Here is a 15000-nt window from a genome sequence, read left to right as displayed (position 1 = left end):
AGGTGCGCACCTCGCTGCCCACCACGGTGCGCAACGCCGGTGGGCACCCGGGAGTGCTTCGAAGTGTGCTCCAAGGTGCTGCGTGCACGTTGTCGGAGCCCGGTTTGCCCCGGGTGCGCACCTCGCGTGCACCTTCGTCGGGGTGGGCACCTTGGCTGGGTTTGCCCCGGCTGCGCTCCGAAGCGGGGTTATTGGAGCGCCGCCTCTTTTTTTGTCGGAGCGTTTGGTGGGGTTTCTCGCATTGGCTCTTCCGAGGCCCGGTTGCCACCCTGGCGCGCACGAAGTCGGAAGTAGGGTTAATTGCCCGGGTGCGCACCTTTGCCAGGGTGGGCACCTTACCTGGGCTGCGCACCAGGGCGGGCTCAAGATGGCACGCGCGTTCCGTTTTTTTCACTATCTTTCAAAACGGAAATTTTAAAATCTCCTTTTTTTTTTGCCTTTTCTGGAAATTAGTGAAGGCAGCGCATCAAAGGTGCGCACCTCGCTGCCCACCTTGGTGTGCTCTGAGGTGCGCACCCGGGAGCGCTACGAAGTGTGCTCCAAGGTGCGGCGTGCACGTTGTCGGAGCCCGGTTTGCCCCGGGTGCGCACCTCGCCTGCACCTTGGCCGGGGTGGGCACCTTGGCTGGGTTTGCCCAGGGTGCGCTCCGAAGCGGGGTTACTGGAGCGCCCCCTCTTTTTTTGTCAGAGCGTTTGGTGGGGTTTCTCGCATTGGCTCTTCCCAGGCCCGGTTGTTGGGTGCGCTCCCACCCTGGCGCGCGCGAAGTTGGAAGTTGGGTTAATTGCCCGGGCGCGCACCTTCGCCAGGGTGGGCACCTTGGTGCGCACACCTTGGCTGGGCTGCGCACCAGGGCGGGCTCAAGATGGCACCAGCATTCCCTTTTTCTCACTATCTTTCAAAACGGAAATTTTAAAATCTCGTTTTTTTTTTGCCTTTTATGGAAATTAGTGAAGGCATCGCATCAAAGGTGCGCACCTCGCTGCCCACCTTGGTGTGCTCCGAGGTGCCCACCACGGTGCGCAACGCCGGTGCGAACCCGGGAGCGCCCCGATGTGTGCTCCAAGGTGCGGCGTGCACGAAGTCGGACCCCGGTTTGCCCCGGGTGCGCACCTCGCGTGCACCTTGGTGCGCACACCTTGGCTGGGTTGCGCGGCCTGGTGGGCACCATGGTGCGCACCAAGGAGCGCTCCGAAGTGTGCTCCAAGGTGCGGCGTGCACGAAGTCGGAGCCCGGTTTGCCCCGGGTACGCACCTCGCGTGCACCTTCGCCGGGGTGGGCACCTCGGCTGGGTTGCGCGCCCTGGTGCGCACCAAGGAGCGCTCCGAAGTGTGCTCCAAGGTGCGGCGTGCACGAAGTCGGAGCCCGGTTTGCCCCGGGTGCGCACCTTCGCCGCGGTGCGCACCATGGCGTGCACGAAGTCGGAGCCCGGTTTGCCCCGGGTGCGCACCTCGCGTGCACCTTCGGCGGGGTTGCGCGCCCTGGTGGGCACCATGGTGCGCACCAAGGAGCGCTCCGAAGTGTGCTCCAAGGTGCGGCGTGCACGAAGTCGGAGCCCGGTTTGCCCCGGGTGCGCACCTCGCGTGCACCTTCGGCGGGGTTGCGCGCCCTGGTGGGCACCATGGTGCGCACCAAGGAGCGCTCCGAAGTGTGCTCCAAGGTGCGGCGTGCACGAAGTCGGAGCCCGGTTTGCCCCGGGTGCGCACCTCGCGTGCACCTTCGCCGCGGTGGGCACCATGGCGTGCACGAAGTCGGAGCCCGGTTTGCCCCGGGTGCGCACCTCGCGTGCACCTTCGCCGGGGTGGGCACCTCGGCTGGGTTGCGCGCCCTGGTGCGCACCAAGGAGCGCTCCGAAGTGTGCTCCAAGGTGCGGCGTGCACGAAGTCGGAGCCCGGTTTGCCCCGGGTGCGCACCTCGCGTGCACCTTCGCCAGGGTGGGCACCTCGGTGCGCACACCTTCTCAATGTTTTCTTGCCTTTTCTGGAAATTGGTGAAGGCAGCGCATCAAAGGTGCGCACCTCGGTGTGCTCCGAGGTGCGAACCCGAGAGCGCTCCGAGGTGCCCACGAAGTCGAAAGTCGGGTTAATTGCATTGTTTTCCCCGGGTGCGCTCCGAGGTGCGCAACATCGGCGCGCACCAAGGAGGGCTCCGAAGTGTGCTCCAAGGTGCGCACGATGGCGTGCACCTCTGGTGCGCACGATTCGGAGCTCGGTTTGACCGGGGTGCGCACACCTTGGCTGGGTTGCGCACCTTTTGTGCGCTCCAAGGTGCGCACGAAGTCGGAGCTCGGTTTGCCCCGGGTGCGCACCTTCGCCAGGGTGCGCACCTTGATGCGCACGCCTTGGCTGGGCTGCGCACCTTGGTGGGCGCCATGGTGCGCACCTTTCGTGCGCTCCAAGGTGCGCACGAAGTCGGAGCTCGGTTTGCCCCGGGTGCGCACCTTGGTGGGCGCCATGGTGCACTCCGAGGTGCCCAAGATTGGTGCGCACCAAGGAGCGCTCCGAAGTGCGCTCCAAGGTGCGCGCGAAGTCGAAAGTTGGGTTAATTGTCCGGTTTGCCTCGGGTGCGCACCTTGCGTGCACCTTCGCCAGGGTGGGCGCCTTGGTGCGCACACCTTGGCTGGGCTGCGCACACCTTGGCACCCGCGTTTCCTTCATTTTAAATTTTTTTTTTTTACAATCTCTCAAGTGGGAAATTCTATAATCTCAACTTTTTTTGCCTTTTCAGGAAACTTTTGAATGGAGCGCATCATTGGTGCGCTCCGAAGTGTGCTCCAAAGCTCTCTCCAGCTGCGTGCACCTGCCCCGGCCGCGCACCCGGCCCCGCCCAGCTTCGCTCACCTGTCCCGGGCGTCTGGTGCGGAACCTTAGAGTAAGAAACATCACCGTGCACCTTGGCCAACGTGCGCGACTCGACCGAGCGCGCACTGGCCGAGGTGCACACCGATTTCACCTGGGTGCGCGCGCAGCACCTCGGGCGCACCGGGGTGCGCGCACAACGCCCGGGTTGCACCGTGGCCTGTGTGCTCGGGGCGCCTCGGGTGCGCGCTCGGTGTCGCCCCCGCGCGCGCGGTAGTGCGGGCAGCGCACCCCGGCCCGGCCCGGCCCCGACGAGAACGCAAACGGGCAAAAGGTTTATTCAAATAGCATTGCGACGCCCGGCGAAAAACTAAAAAAGGGTGCAACACCGGGACTTCCCGGGAGGTCACCCATCCCAGTACTACTCCGGCCCAAGCGCGCTTAACTGCGGAGTTCTGATGGGATCTGGTGCACTAATGCTGGTATGATCGCACCCGTTATGAGCTTGTCGCAGTGTGTACTTAGCAAACCGCGACCCACGTGCGAATCCACCCCGGCCACCCACCCCCGTCGAGGTGCACACCCTCCCTCGCGAAGTGCGCCCCGTTCGCCAAGTGTGAGCCCTGCCCGGGTGCGCGCACCTTGCTAGGGCGTCGGGTGTGCACCCGGCCCGGCCTACGTGCGTGCACCTGGAGGGGGCGTCGTGTGCGTGCAGTGTCCCGTCTGCAACGCGGTGCCCACACACCACCTCGGGCGCAACGACCTGCGCTCACATGTGGGCCGAGTGCACCTTGGTGCATGTTCGGGGCGCCTCGGGTGCACGCTCGATCTTGCCCCGGTGCACCAAGGCGCTCGGTTTGCCCCGGGTGCGCACTTGGTGCAAGGTGGGCACCCAAAATAGGGATCAAGCACCAAAACACAAGTTTCGGGATGCAAAATGGGACCCAAGGACCACAAATGCGTTCCAAGACCCATGATGGGTCCACGAGAACAAAAATGTGTTCCGAGACTTAATAAACAAATATTGGGTTTTAGGAGAAGAAACATGCTCTGATGCCCAAAACGAGAATCGACCCCGAAAAGGCCACAGGCCAAAAGTGGGATGCGAGACAAAAAAAAATGGGACCCGAGGACCAAAATTGGGTTCCCAGGTCGAAGACAGGGCAACCGGACAAGAAACGACCTCTAAGGCTCGAAATGAGTCCCGACGACTAAAACTTGACAAGAAGCACCCATCAGGCACCCAACTCGACACCCATGGGATGCCGACCCACCCGGGCTTCCACCTAGCACACCTTGGCACCCACCCACCCTCGCACCCAACCTCGCACCCAACTTAGCACCTTTGAACCCACATTGGCACTCACCCTGACCCTGGCACCTTGGAACCCACATTGGCACTCACCTTGACCCTGGCACCCACCTTTGCACTCACCTTGGGACCCACCCTGGCTCCCACCTCGGCACCCACCCAGACACCCACCTTGGTTCCTTGGCACCCACCTTGGATCCTTGGCACCCACCCCGACACCCACCTTGGCACGCAACTTGGCTACTTGCCACCCACCTTGGCTCCTTGACGCCCACCCCGACAACCACCCCGTGACCTACCCTGGCTAGGGTTGGTGCACACCCACCCTGGTGCCCACCTTGGCACCCACCCTATGACCCACCTTGGCACGCACCTTAGTACCCACCCCGTTACCCACCCTAGGACCCACCCCGTGACCCACCTTGGCCAGGGTGGGTGCACCCACCCTGGTGCCCACCTTGGCACCCACCCATCCTAGCACCCAGCCTGTGACCGGGCTTGGAACCCAACCTTGCACCCGCACCCGTCTTGGCCAGTGTGGGTGCGCACCCATCCTGGCACCCACGTTGTGACACACCCTTTAACCCACGCACCCTAGCACCCACGTTGGCACCCACCTTGGAACCCAACCTAGCAACTTGGCACCCACCCCGTGACCCACCTTGGCATCCACCATAGCAGTCGCCGACTTGGCACCCACCTCGGCACCCACCTTGACACTTGTGGACCCACCTTGCCACTCACCCTAGCATCGACCCATCCTAGCACCCACCCTGGCACCTTTGCACCCTAGCACTCACCCATCCTAGCACCTAACCTGTGACCCACCTTGACACTCACCCTCGCACCCACCTTGGAACCCAACCTAGCACCCACCCACCCTGACACCAACCCTAGCACCTACCCACCCTTGCACCCACCCTGTGACCCATCTTGGCACCCACCCATCCTACCACTCAACCTATCACCCACCTTCTCACCCACCTTGGCATCCACCTTAGCACCCACCCACACTGGCACCTTGGCACCCACCTCGGGCAAGGTGGGTGCACACCCACCCTGGCACCCAATTTAGAACCCACCGAGCATGTTACCCACCTTGGCACCCACATTGCAGCCCACCCTAGTACCCACCCTATGACCCACATTGGCATCCACACCCTAGCACCCAGGCACCTCGACACCCGCCTTGACACCCACCCTAGCACTGAACCTGTGACCCACCTTGGAACTCACCCTAGAACCCACCCACCCTGTGAACCACCTTGGCATCCACCTTAGCACCCACCCACCTTGGCACCCACTCTAGCACTCACCCATCCTAACACCCAACTTGTTACCCACCTTGGCACCCGCCCTCGCGTCCACCTTGAAACCCACCCTAGCACCCACCCACGCAGGAGCCCACCTTGGCACCCAACCTAACACCCACGCATCCTGGCACCCAACTTGTGACCCACCTTGGAACCCACCCTAGTACCCACCTTTGAACCCACTATATCACCAACCCACCTTGGCACCCACCCTATGACCCTCTTTGGAATCCACCCTAGCACGCACCCACCCTGGCACCCACCATGGAGCGCACCCTAGCACCCACCCACCTCGGCACGCACCTCAACACCCACCTTGGTGTGCGCACTGCGCCAACCTCTCAAAGACCCTATGTGGTGCGCTCCAAAGTGTACACCTTTGGTGCGCTCCAAGGTGCGCACCTTTGGTGCACACCGAGGTGCACACCAAAGTGTGCACCGAGGTGAGCACCAAAGTGCACTCCAGGGTGCACACCAAGGCGTGCACCTTTGGTGCGGTCAATGCAAACGAATTCGGAAGTTGGGGTCAATGTCCTAATCGCTGCTGCAGACTACACGTATGAGAATCGGACAAATAGCTTTATATAGGGGAGGTGTTGCGTTTGATGGGTCGACTCCCCTGGTTGTGTGCACTGCACCAACTTCAAAGACCCTGTCTTGTTTAAGAAGTCAAAAGTTGGGGTGGATGTCCTAATCATTGCTGCAGTCTACGCATGTATGAGAATCAGACAAATAGCTTATATAGGGGAGGTGTTGCATTCGGTGGGTTGACTCCCCTGGTTGTGCGCACTGCGCCAACCTCAAAGACCCCGCATAGCAGAAGAAGTCGGAAGTCGGATTTTGGTGAGCACCAAGGCGTGCACCTTTGGTGCGGTCAACGCAGACGAATTCAGAAGTTGGGGTGGATGTCCTAATCGTTGTTGCAGGCTACACATGTATGAGAATCAGACAAATAGCTTATATAGGGGAGGTGTTGGGTTTGATGGGTCAAGTCCCTTGGTTGTGCGCATTACGCCAACCTCAAAGACCTTGTTTTCGTTAAGAAGTCAAAAGTTGGGGTCAATGTCCTAATGGCTCCTGCAGGCTACACATGTATGAGAATCGGACAAATAGCTTATATAGGGGAGGTGTTGGGTTTGATGGGTCGACTCCCCTGGTTGTGCGCATTACGTCAACCTCAAAGACCTTGTTTTCGTTAAGAAGTCAAAAGTTGGGGTCGATGTCCTAATTGCTCCTGTAGACTACACATGTATGAGAATCAGACAAATAGCTTATATAGGGGAGGTGTTGGGTTTGATGGGTTGACTCCCCTAGTTGTTCGCATTACACCAACCTCAAAGACCTTGTTTTCGTTTAGAAGCCGAAAGTTGGGGTCGATGTCCTAATTGCTCCTGCAGGCTACGCATGTATGAGAATCAGACAAATAGCTTATATAGGGGAGGTGTTGGGTTTGATGGGTCGACTCCCCTGGTTGTGCGCATTGCGCCAACCTCAAAGACCCTGCATTGCGGATGAAGTCGAAAGTCAGAGTTTGGTGTGCTACAAGGTGTGGTCGAAGGTGCTCACCTAGGTGTGCACCTTTGGAGCACAGGAAAAGTGCCCTCCAAAAGTGCGCACCTTTGGAGTGCACAAAAGTGCCCTCCAAAAGTGCGCACCTTTGGAGCGCAGAAAAGTGCCCTCCAAAAAGTGCCCTCCAAAAGTGCGCACCTTTGGAGCGCAGAAAAGTGCCCTCCAAAAGTGCGCACCTTTGGAGCGCAGAAAAGTGCCCTCCAAAAAGTGCCCTCCAAAAGTGCGCACCTTTGGAGCGCAGAAAAGTGCCCTCCAAAAAGTGCCCTCCAAAAGTGCGCACCTTTGGAGCGCAGAAAAGTGCCCTCCAAAAAGTGCCCTCCAAAAGTGCGCACCTTTGGAGCGCAGAAAAGTGCCCTCCAAAAAGTGCCCTCCAAAAGTGCGCACCTTTGGAGCGCAGAAAAGTGCCCTCCAAAAAGTGCCCTCCAAAAGTGCGCACCTTTGGAGCGCAGAAAAGTGCCCTCCAAAAAGTGCCCTCCAAAAGTGCGCACCTTTGGAGCGCAGAAAAGTGCCCTCCAAAAGTGCGCACCTTTGGAGCGCACAAAAGTGCCCTCCAAAAGTGCGCACTTTTGGTGCGCACCAAGGCGCTGGTTCGGTCGTTGCAGGCGAGTTCGGAAGTTGGGGTCGATGTCCTGAGCGGAGGTGCAAACTACACAGGTGTCGGAATCGGACAAATAGCTTATATAGGGGAGGTGTATGCTTCGATGGGTCGACTCCCCAGGTTGAGCGCACCGCGCCAACCTCAAAGACCCTACGGTATGGATGAAGTCGGAAGTTGGGTCCGATGACCGATTCGATTAGTAGGTATGCTCATGAGGTCGGAATTTGGGTCCGATGACCTGCCATGTGCAGGAAGGCGAATGTTGACACTGTGCGTTGCAAGGTGCACACCAAGGCGCTGGTGCGGTCTTTTTAGTCGAGTTCGGAAGTTGGGGTCGATGTCCTGATCGGAGGTGCAAGCTACACAGGTGTGGGAATCGGACAAATAGCTTATATAGGGGAGGTGTATGCTTCGTTGGGTCGACTCCCCGGGTTGAGCGCACCGCGCCAACCTCAAAGACCCTACGGTATGGATGAAGTCGGAAGTTGGGTCCGATGACCGATTCGATATGTAGGCATACTCGCGAGGTCGGAATTTGGGTCCGATGACCTGCCACGTGCAGGAAGGCGAATGTTGGCACTGTGCGTTGCAAGGTGCGCACCAAGGCGCTGGTTCGGTCGTTGGAGGCGAGTTCGGAAGTTGGGGTCGATGTCTTGATCGGAGGTGCAAACTACACAGGTGTGGGAATCGGACAAATAGCTTATATAGGGGAGGTGTATGCTTCGTTGGGTCGACTCCCCGGGTTGAGCGCACCGCGCCAACCTCAAAGACCCTACGGTATGGATGAAGTCGGAAGTTGGGTCCGATGACCGATTCGATATGTAGGCATACTCGCGAGGTCGGAATTTGGGTCCGATGACCTGCCATGTGCAGGAAGGCGAATGTTGGGACTGTGCGTCGCAAGGTGCGCACCAAGGCGCTGGTGCCGTCGTTGCAGTCGAGTTCGGAAGTTGGGGTCGATGTCCTGGTCAGAGGTGCAAACTACACAGGTGTGGGAATCGGACAAATAGCTTATATAGGGGAGGTGTATGCTTCGATGGGTCGACTCCCTGGGTTGAGCGCACCGCGCCAACCTCAAAGACCCTACAGTATGGATGAAGTCGGAAGTTGGGTCCGATGACCGATTCGATACGTAGGCATATTGGCGAGGTCTGAATTTGTGTCCGATGACCTGCCATGCGCAGGAAGGCGGAATTTGGGTCCGATGACCGAGTTGATGGCGTGCCATGCGCAGAAAGGCGGAATTTGGGTCCGATGACCGAGTTGATGTTGATGGCCCGCCATGCACAGGAAGGCGGAATTTGGGTCCGATGACCGATTTGAAGGCGTGCCATACGCAAAAAGGCGGAGTTTGGGTCCGATGACCGAGTTGATATTGATGGCCCGCCATGCGCAGGAAGGCGGAATTTGGGTCCGATGACCTGACATACGCATGGAGTCCGACTCGGGGGCCGATGTTCGATTCGATGACTTGCATTGTGGGTAAAGTCGGAAGTTGTGGTCTTTGACCCGATTCGATGACCAGACTTCGGCTGCTTGAGAATCGGACAAATAACTTATATAGGGGAGGTAGTGTTCTCGAGCATCCTCCCCCCGTGCCCGTTTATGTCGATTGATGCTGGTGCTCGACTGGTTGGAGCGCTCGGATGCAAAAATCTTGCACCAGGATTTATCGATTGTGATGGACACGGCAAGTCTCCTGATTGCTATGCAGGAGCTCATCGTGAATCTCTATGCGGCCTTGGTATGGACTCGACCTGCGGAATGGTTCGGCAATGGTAGTCGCTCCAACACGTCCTTGCAATGGCCACAGAGGTGATTCGACTAGAGCTCCAGTCTAGCTTTTGGGTTGCTTGGCGGACTGGTATAGCCGCGATCGAGTTCCGGCCATGAACGTTTTAGATAGCTCTTGGGCTTTCTGGGACGGAAGTCGGAAGTTTGGGCTGTTGTCCGATTTGATGACCATTCTTCGGATGTGTGAGAATCGGACAAATAACTTATATAGGGGACTGTGTTGTCTCACGCAGCCCCCTCCGTGCCCCTCTATCTCGACCGATGTTGGTGCTTGAAAGGGTTGGGATCGCTCGGATTTATAAACGTGCACCACCATTTGTCGAGTGTGAGGGACGCGGCAGGTCTCCTAAATGCTATGCGGGCGCTCTCTGAGAATCTCTATCCGGCCTCGACACAGACTAGTCTTGCTGAATGGTTTGGCACTGGTAGTCGATCCAACACGTCGTTGTTGTGGCCGCCTAGGCGATTCGATTCGAGCCCCCGTCTAGCTTTTGGGTTGCTTGGCGGATTTTGCCCTATCCGCAAGTGAGCTCGGTCCCTAAACGTTCGAGAAACCCGATTGCTATGCGCCGACTCTCTTTCTTGCGAGCCTCCATCTAGCTTTTGGGTCTCTACGGAACGGAAGTCGGAATCTGGGACCGTTGTTTGATTCGACGAGGCAGACTACGGTTGTGCGAGAATCGGACAAATAACTTATATAGGGGAGGTGTTGACTGGAGCATTCTCCCCCGTGCCCCTCTAACTCGACCAATGCTGGCGCTCGAACGGTGGTAGCGCTCGGATTTTCATTGAGCGCCAGCATTGGTCGATTTAGAGGGGCATGCGAGATTCCCGAATGCTATGCGAGGGCTCTAACGGAAATGTCTATTGGTTTCGGTATGGATGCAATTGCGAGTGGTTCGGCAAAGGTAGTCGTTCCGATGCGTCCATGTCGTGGCCAAATCGATAATTCGATTTGAGCCCTCGTATAGCATTTGGGTCTCTCGATGTGATTCCGCATTCCAGTCCCTTTGGGCACTGCTTGAGCCGCATCCCAGGGGGTTCCCTTCCCAATAATCTGCCTCGCAACCCGATTGCTATGCGGTGAGGCTCCTCGGCCGCCTCGGAACTATCTGTGTATCAGACGCATCGCGGGATAAGGGGTTGGCAACGGTAGTCGCCCCAAGCGCGTCCGATGCTTGGACCATTCCGAGGCGGCCCTGAAGCCTCTTCCGTCTAGCCGTTGGGTCCTTCTCGCCGCATCCCTCGCCTCGCACCCCGATTGCTATGCGGTGAGGCTCCTCGGCCGCCTCGGAACTATCTGTGTATCGGACGCGTCGCGGGATAAGGGGTTGTCACTGGTAGTCGCCCCAAGCGCGTCCGATGCTTGGACCATTCCGAGGCGGCCCTGAAGCCTCTTCCGTCTAGCCGTTGGGTCCTTCTCGCCGCATCCCTCGCCTCGCACCCCGATTGCTATGCGGTGAGGCTCCTCGGCCGCCTCGGAACTATCTGTGTATCGGACGCGTCGCGGGATAAGGGGTTGTCATTGGTAGTCGCCCCAAGCGCGTCCGATGCTTGGACCATTCCGAGGCGGCCCTGAAGCCTCTTCCGTCTAGCCGTTGGGTCCTTCTCGCCGCATCCCTCGCCTCGCACCCCGATTGCTATGCGGTGAGGCTCCTCGGCCGCCTCGGAACTATCTGTGTATCGGACGCGTCGCGGGATAAGGGGTTGTCACTGGTAGTCGCCCCAAGCGCGTCCGATGCTTGGACCATTCCGAGGCGGCCCTGAAGCCTCTTCCGTCTAGCCGTTGGGTCCTTCTCGCCGCATCCCTCGCCTCGCACCCCGATTGCTATGCGGTGAGGCTCCTCGGCCGCCTCGGAACTATCTGTGTATCGGACGCGTCGCGGGATAAGGGGTTGTCACTGGTAGTCGCCCCAAGCGCGTTCGATGCTTGGACCATTCCGAGGCGGCCCTGAAGCCTCTTCCGTCTAGCCGTTGGGTCCTTCTCGCCGCATCCCTCGCCTCGCACCCCGATTGCTATGCGGTGAGGCTCCTCGGCCGCCTTGGAACTATCTGTGTATCGGACGCGTCGCGGGATAAGGGGTTGTCACTGGTAGTCGCCCCAAGCGCGTCCGATGCTTGGACCATTCCGAGGCGGACCCGAAGCCTCTTCCGTCTAGCCGTTGGGTCCTTCTCGCCGCATCCTTCGCCTCGCACCCCGATTGCTATGCGGTGAGGCTCCTCGGCCGCCTCGGAACTATCTGTGTATCGGACGCGTCGCGGGATAAGGGGTTGTCACTGGTAGTCGCCCCAAGCGCGTCCGATGCTTGGACCATTCCGAGGCGGACCCGAAGCCTCTTCCGTCTAGCCGTTGGGTCCTTCTCGCCGCATCCCTCGCCTCGCACCCCGATTGCTATGCGGTGAGGCTCCTCGGCCGCCTTGGAACTATCTGTGTATCGGACGCGTCGCGGGATAAGGGGTTGTCACTGGTAGTCGCCCCAAGCGCGTCCGATGCTTGGACCATTCCGAGGCGGACCCGAAGCCTCTTCCGTCTAGCCGTTGGGTCCTTCTCGCCGCATCCCTCGCCTCGCACCCCGATTGCTATGCGGTGAGGCTCCTCGGCCGCCTTGGAACTATCTGTGTATCGGACGCGTCGCGGGATAAGGGGTTGTCACTGGTAGTCGCCCCAAGCGCGTCCGATGCTTGGACCATTCCGAGGCGGACCCGAAGCCTCTTCCGTCTAGCCGTTGGGTCCTTCTCGCCGCATCCCTCGCCTCGCACCCCGATTGCTATGCGGTGAGGCTCCTCGGCCGCCTTGGAACTATCTGTGTATCGGACGCGTCGCGGGATAAGGGGTTGTCACTGGTAGTCGCCCCAAGCGCGTCCGATGCTTGGACCATTCCGAGGCGGCCCCGAAGCCTCTTCCGTGTAGCCGTTGGGTCCTTCTCGCCGCATCCCTCGCCTCGCACCCCGATTGCTATGCGGTGAGGCTCCTCGGCCGCCTTGGAACTATCTGTGTATCGGACGCGTCGCGGGATAAGGGGTTGTCACTGGTAGTCGCCCCAAGCGCGTCCGATGCTTGGACCATTCCGAGGCGGCCCCGAAGCCTCTTCCGTGTAGCCGTTGGGTCCTTCTCGCCGCATCCCTCGCCTCGCACCCCGATTGCTATGCGGTGAGGCTCCTCGGCCGCCTTGGAACTATCTGTGTATCGGACGCGTCGCGGGATAAGGGGTTGTCACTGGTAGTCGCCCCAAGCGCGTCCGATGCTTGGACCATTCCGAGGCGGACCTGAAGCCTCTTCCCTCTAGCCGTTGGGGCTTTCTCGCCGCATCCCTCGCCTCGCACCCCGATTGCTATGCTGTGAGGCTCCTCGGCCGCCTTGGAACTATCTGTGTATCGGACGCATCGCGGGATAAGGGGTTGGCAGTGGTAGTCGCCCCAAGCGCATCCGATGCTTGGACCATTCCGAGGCGGCCCTGCAGCCTCTTCCGTCTAGCCGTTGGGGCCATCTCGCCGCATCCCCCACCTCGCACCACGATTGCTATGCGGTGAGGCTCCTTGGCCGCCTCGGAACTATCTGTGTATCGGACGCATCGCGGGATAAGGGGTTGTCACTGGTAGTCGCCCCAAGCGCGTCCGATGCTTGGACTATTCCGAGGCGGCCCTGCAGCCTCTTCCGTCTAGCCGTTGGGGCCATCTCGCTGCATCCCCCACCTCCTCGGCCGCCTCGGAACTATCTGTGTATCGGACGCATCGCGGGATAAGGGGTTGGCAGTGGTAGTCGCCCCAAGCGCGTCCGATGCTTGGACTATTCCGAGGCAGCCCTGCAGCCTCTTCCGTCTAGCCTTTGGGGCCATCTCGCCGCATCCCTCGCCTCGCACCCCGATTGCTATGCGGTGAGGCTCCTCGGCCGCCTGGGAACTATCTTCGTATCGGACGCATCGCGGGATAAGGGGTTGTCACTGGTAGTCGCCCCAAGCGCGTCCGATGCTTGGACTATTCCGAGGCGGCCCTGTGGCCTCTTCCGTCTAGCCGTTGGGGCCATCTCGCCGCATCCCCCACCTCGCACCCCGATTGCTATGCGGTGAGGCTCTTCGGCCGCCTTGGAACTATCTTCGTATCGGACGCATCGCGGGATAAGGGGTTGTCACTGGTAGTGGCCCCAAGCGCGTCCGATGCTTGGACTATTCCGAGGCGGCCCTGCAGCCTCTTCCGTCTAGCCGTTGGGGCCATCTCGCCGCATCCCCCACCTCGCACCCCGATTGCTATGCGGTGAGGCTCCTCGGCCGCCTTGGAACTATCTTCGTATCGGACGCATCGCGGGATAAGGGGTTGTCACTGGTAGTCGCCCCAAGCGCGTCCGATGCTTGGACTATTCCGACGCGGCCCTGTGGCCTCTTCCGTCTAGCCGTTGGGGCCATCTCGCCGCATCCCCCACCTCGCACCCCGATTGCTATGCGGTGAGGCTCCTCGGCCGCCTTGGAACCATCTTCGTATCGGACGCATCGCGGGATAGGGGGCTGTCACTGGTAGTCGCCCCAAGCGTGTCCGATGCTTGGACCATTCCTAGGCGGCCCTGAAGCCTCTTCCGTCTAGCCGTTGGGGCCTTCCCGCCCCATCCCTCGCCTCGCACCCCCGATTGCTATGCGGTGAGGCTCCTCGGCCGCCTTGGAACCATCTGTGTATCGGACGCATCGCGGGATAAGGGGTTGGCACTGGCAGTCGCCCCAAGCGCGTCCGATGCTTGGACCATTCCGAGGTGGCCCTGAAGCCTCTTCCGTCTAGCCGTTGGGGCCTTCCCGCCCCATCCCTCGCCTCGCACCCCGATTGATATGCGGTGAGGCTCCTCGGCCGCCTTGGAACTATCTGTGTATCGGACGCATCGCGGGATAAGGGGTTGGCACTGGTAGTCGTCCCAATCGCATCCGATGCTTGGACCATTCCGAGGCGGCCCTGCAGCCTCTTCCGTTTAGCCGTCGGGGCCTTCCCGCCGCATCCCTCGCCTCGCATCCCGATTCCTATGCGGTGAGTCTTCTCGGCCGCCGCGGAACTATACCTGTTATTGCTACTGCATCCTTCGGCTGGTAACCTCCTCTGCCGCCTTGGAACGTTCTCTTTGTCGGACGCGTCGCGGGATAAGGGGTTGGCACTGGTAGTCGCCCCAAGCGCGCCCGATGCATAGACCGCTCCGAGTCGACCTTGCTTTCAGCCTCTCACATGCATAGACCTCTCTGAGTCGACCCTGCAGCCTCTCACGTTTAGCCTTTGGAATCTCGCCTCACAACATGATTGCTATCCTTGATGCATCCCTTGCCTCGAGCCCTGATTGCTTTCTTGGCTGCATCCCTCCTCTCCTCACAGCCCGGTTGTCATCACTGCTTCATCCGTCGCTTCATGCATTCTGGCTGCTGGGCCCTTCCCACCGCACACCTCGATTGCTATCTCTTCTGCATCACACACCCCGATTGCTATCTCTGCTACATCCCTCGGCTCTCACTTCTGCATCCTTCGCCTCACACCTCGATTGCTATCAATGCTGCATCCGTAACCTCACACCCCGATTGCTATGCGGGGAGGCTCCTTGGCCGCCTTGGAAATTTCTGTGTGTCGGACGCACCGCGGGATAAGGGGTTGGCACTG

The 15000-nt window shown here is 59.9% G+C and overlaps 1 non-coding gene across 1 annotated transcript; it reads right to left on the bottom strand.

Annotated features, from left to right (window-relative positions):
• Positions 1–3172: 3172 nt before the first annotated feature.
• On the bottom strand, positions 3173–3291 carry LOC131864883 (5S ribosomal RNA). Its single transcript, XR_009363610.1, has one exon. It is a non-coding gene; the product is annotated as a 5S ribosomal RNA (ribosomal RNA).
• Positions 3292–15000: the final 11709 nt, after the last annotated feature.

The sequence above is a fragment of the Cryptomeria japonica genome, unplaced genomic scaffold (genome assembly GCF_030272615.1).
Source record: "Cryptomeria japonica unplaced genomic scaffold, Sugi_1.0 HiC_scaffold_97, whole genome shotgun sequence".
In the NCBI taxonomy this organism is placed as follows: Eukaryota; Viridiplantae; Streptophyta; class Pinopsida; order Cupressales; family Cupressaceae; genus Cryptomeria; species Cryptomeria japonica.
This window is presented reverse-complemented; position numbering and strand designations above follow the sequence as displayed.